We start from the raw sequence: 5000 nt of genomic DNA, 5'->3' as shown, positions 1-5000 counted from the left end.
TGGTTTCTTATATGGTCAAGTGATATCGAGAAGGAGGGGTACCCGAGTGATATGACTGGTCGAGTGGATTGCACTTGACGTATTCAATTGGTATTCCCTGTAGTCTCTGGGGTGCCTTTGCTTCTAGGGCGGTGACCTTGGGTAGGGCGTATTGGTCAGGCCTATGACCCTACCCTAGGTCTATATCCTCATCATTAGCCCCCTAATCGATTGAGGTTCGAGTGAAAAGAAGGTGGAAGTTAATCTTGCCTTGGCTGTCGTTCTTAATTAATACTGGAGTTCGACTGGAGGCCCACAATGAAACTGCAACTTTGTTTTAGTCGCCTTGATCGATTTAGTAAGTTGTCGAGTGAGTTTGCAACGTTATTCCGTTGAGTATTCCCTTCGTCGGGAGATCCTGAACGCGATTGGTTAGGGTGTGTTCCAGATCTCATGGGATTCGAAATTTTGGGGAAGCGCGCGGGGCGGGGCGCGTCACAGTGAGCGGGATGGATAGGCAAGGGTGCCTCGATCTCCACGCCACCTTTTTCGCCATGTACCAAGCGCGCGATTGTTGCAGGATTAGACAGGATCGCTCGGGCCCACGCGTCAGCCACTCGGAAGCGGCTCTTTATAAGGCGTCGGGTCCGAGGTGTTTGCACTATGCGCTCCCATCCTCCCCCAATCTCCTCTGCTTCTCTGTTGTTCTCTTCTCCTTAGCTCTCGACACCGCCGTGCCGCCACCATGGTGAAGGACAAGACGGCGGTGCTGGAAAGCGCTAAGAAGGCGACGGGGGCGGCGAAGGGCAAGAAGTCAGCTCGGGGGTCATCGTCGAGGTCCGGGCTGCCGGCGGGTTGGATCCAGGTCGATTGGATCCAATCTTCGCTCTGGCCAGAGGACTTGGAGGAGCTTGCCGATTCTGGCCTGATTGTCGAGGGAGCAGCAAGGCTGCCGAAGGGGGAGACGGAGCCATAGCTGCGGCCGATTGAGTGTGTCTTGCTCGCCACCCATGTCAACCGGGGTTTCTCCCTTCCTCCGCATCCTTTATATAGAGTTTTCTTGAACTTCTTCGGAGCTCAGCTCCACCACTTTCCCCCAACACCATCACGTACCTCGCCTTCTCTTTAGATCGTGCCTAGACGCCTTCCCCGTTGAAAATGACAGCCGCCGAGAGGGTGGAAACCGACATGCTCGTGGAGAGAGTGGTCCAGTTGATCAATCAGGGCGTAAAAGGCATGTACTTGCTGGAGGTGTTTCTCAGTCGACGGATCCAGCCGCTTCAGGCTCGTGAGCATTGGATGTGGAGGTACTCTGGGGCCAATGACACTGCTCGGGTCCATCCAGAGGAGGTCTCAGCCATGACGGTGGCTCAGTGGTTGAATGGTATTACAGGTAACAAGGATAACCCAGAGGAGCCCGGAGAGTCGACCCGTTCAGCGCTAACAACCAGCAAGACAAGGTTTGACTTTTGTTGTCGACTGATTTCTTGTATGTCTTGCATCTGTTTCTGAATCCAACTGAAATTTGTTTGACCCTTTGTCTTGTAGATTTATACAGAGATGTACTCTATGCCCAATGGTGAACAAACTTCGGAGCAAGACCAGGAGGGGGAGGACAGTGCGGAAGAGCGGTGATTGGCAGTCTCTAGAGGACGACGGTGAGGAAGAGAGCGACGAGTCGGACAATGACGAGGAGGTCGACTTGCCACCACACTCAAAGCGCCGATCCAAGCTTCTTCATGATCCAGCGGGCGCGCGTGGCAAGACCGTGTCTCCAAGGATCCAAGCGTAGAAACACACCTGAACATCGACTCCGGAGCCGGCGGAAAGGTCGCCAAGCAGCCCAAGGTTGTGCCCTTGAAGGCTCGGAAGACCTTGCCCAAGATCAAGATGGACGCTCCTACCGCCTCTGGGTGAGCGCCCGATCTTTCTGTGTTTTATTCTTCCAACTGATACTTCTGTTTTTACCGAGTGAATTATGAACTTTTTCAGCCCTGCGACTTCTGCGACTGACATGGATGTTGACAAGGCCCCAGGGGATGAGGAAGCTGATGACGCGGCCACCTCCAAAGCTGGTAGGCCTTTTCCAGCTTGAATTCATTCTGTCAATTGGTTTGTTGGTTGATTGAACTCTTGGGATTGTTTTTGTTGCAACTCCACAGGACGTCATTACCCTTCCACCCGATGATGATGAAGGAGTGCCTCTGACGGAGAGAAGAAGGAGGGGCAGGGCCTCAAGCCAGAAGGCAGCTGAGGGGCATGTGCTTGAGCCAGTGGTCGAGCGATCCGGAGATCTGGCTCGGACCACTGTCACTTTTGCCAATCCGCTGCTGACTGAACGTCCATCGGGGTCGGCTGCTCAGGCCTCTGCCGCTCCAATACAACTCCACTCATCGGATCCTCTGGCTGCTCCAACTATGTTGCCGTCATCCGTCTTCGCTGGATACCAGACTCCAGAATATCCATTGAGTCCTGCTAGGGAGGCTCTTCTCCAGGTGAACCTTGTGACGGAGCAGATGAAAGTGGTGTATGAGGCCAGTCAGGTTGCCTACAACACCACTACTGCTTTGCAAGCAAACGTCAAGGTTTGTTGATTTCCGACTGATCTTTTGAGTAGTGATAGTTGTAACTGTCGCTTCACTGCCCATACGATGTCCTTGGATGAGCGTTTTGGAACCTTTTATGTGCATTTATGAGTCTGCCTTTCTCATCCAACCACCCACCGTGGTGTTTCTGTAGTCAAACGGCATAGCTTTTTCGCTTGAGTCGACTAGGTTGAGTCGAGTGTTTCTTTGAACCAGTGGGGGCATGCATAGTGCACCCATTGGGTGTACTCCGCGAGACCGCTGTCAACTGCTGCTAGTCGGCTGGGTCTGAGAATCGCTTCCTTTTTTTTACTCATGCTGGGCAGACCATGCCGAGGGTAAGAACCGGACCAGTGGGGGCATGCCAAGTGCACCCACTGGGTGTAGTCCCCGAGACTACTGTTGAATGTTTGATTTGTTGGTAGTCTTAGAACAACTTTTTTTGAGACTAACTTTTGTTTCTGTCGACTGACATATCCCTTTTGTTGACTGTAGAAGTCTTGTGATCTTGGGGCTCAACTTTCTGAGCTGGATAAGAAGCAGATCAACATCAATCTTGATCTGGAACTGGCTAAGAACAACCTCAAGAAGGCCGAGGATGAAACAACTATTATGGGAGGTAACCACTCGGAACCTTTCACCGTATGATTCTCCCTTTCTTCTTTCCAGTCTCTTTGACCAAAGTGATTCCACTCGAACAGATGTGCGTAGTGAAAACCGTCAACTTCAGGCTCGTCTGAAGAATGTTATTTCTTTAGAGAAAATGAAGCAGGCTGTAGAGAAGAAGGAGCTGGATCTTGCTGCAGCCCAGAAGGAGGCGCGAGAGAAAACAATGCTTGCGGACAAGAAGCTGGCTTCAGTAGGCAAGATGGAAGACGAGATTGTGCAACTGAAGAAGGACAAGGAGAGCTTGACTGATGAAGTGGGGAACCTCAAAGCCAAGTAGGGCGAACTAGAGTCGTATCTGGGCAGCTTGCTGCGAAGTTGGTCTTAAAACTTGAAGGTATTTCCTCTTGTTCGAATGATTTGGGCGTCGATTGACATGTCTTGTTGAACTGTCAATTCACTATTTTTCCGACTGCGCAGAGCTTTGACAGGACTTTGAAGTAGAAACCGGGCAGGTTGAGACAGGTCTCGATCCCATAAACTGCCCCGTCAAAGACGGCGTTGCGATGAATGTGTTGCAGCTGGAGTCTCGTTTGGACTGCGCCGTGGAATACCTCACTCGACTGAAGGCAGCGATGACGCGGGTTGATGCTGAACTCTGTCCTCAAGTGGAACTCTCGTAGGATCCAAAGTCTCTGATGGCTCGACTGAATCAAATCCCTGGCCGACTGCAGGAATGGAAGAAGTCATCTGCTCGGTGTGGTGCTGACATTGCTCTGTCAGTGGTCCGAGTGCACTGCAAGGACGTTAAACAAGACAAGCTAGTGGCCCTCAAGGTTGCCAACACAAAGAAGCTCAATTTCCAGTCTTTCATGGACACCTTCCTTGACGCTGCCACGCGCATCGTAGCCAGCATTGACCTCGACAATTTCTGTGACCCAGCGAGTCCTTCTCTGGCCGATTGAATGAAACATTAAGTCCCAACTTTTATTTGCCTCGGGATGCCAAGTGGTTATGTAACCGTTAATCTCTTTTGGGCTCGATGCCCGTGTACTTCTGCCTGTCGCGGTTCTAAACTTTTGCGGGATTTATCTGAAGTTTGTTTTCCTTGGATATCTTGGCTCTTGCTTTTGTTGCTTCTGAGTGTTTTTCTATTCTGAACGGATCTGTCCTTGACGACGTGCTTAGTCGACACCTCGTCATCCTTATGGTTCGAGATGGAGCACATGTTGTACTTGTGATGCTGCTCAGACGTGATGTTCAGTCAACACGTTGTCGTCCTTGCAGATCGGGATGAAGGACATATTGTACTTGTGACACAGCCTAGACGTTATGTTCAATCGACACCTCGTTGTCCTTGTAGATCGGGATGGAGCGCACACTGTACTTGTGACGCAGCTCAGACATGGTGTTCGGTTGACACCTCGTCGTCCTTGCGGATAGGGATGGAGTGTATGTTGTATTTGCTTCGTAGCTCATATGTGGTGTTCAATCGACATCTCGTCGCCCTTGCATATCGGGATGGAGCATACGTTGTATTTGTGGCATAGCTCAGGGGATCTTTCATGACTTAGCCGATTACGGGGTCGCAGATAAGCCTCCGAGTGGGAGGATTGCTCTCCACTCGGAATGTTTTTAACTTAGGCGATTACGGGGTCGCAGCTATGCCTCCGAGTGGGAGGATTGCTCTCCACTCAGAATGTTTTTAACTTAGGCGATTACGGGGCCGCAGCTAAGCCCCCGAGTGGGAGGATTGCTCTCCACTCGGAATGTTTTTAACATAGGCGATTACGGGGTCGAAGCTAAGCCCCGAGTGGGAGGATTGCTCCC

The sequence above is a fragment of the Triticum aestivum genome, chromosome 6B (genome assembly GCF_018294505.1).
Source record: "Triticum aestivum cultivar Chinese Spring chromosome 6B, IWGSC CS RefSeq v2.1, whole genome shotgun sequence".
In the NCBI taxonomy this organism is placed as follows: domain Eukaryota; kingdom Viridiplantae; phylum Streptophyta; class Magnoliopsida; order Poales; family Poaceae; genus Triticum; species Triticum aestivum.
Note: the sequence above shows the minus strand (reverse complement) of the source record.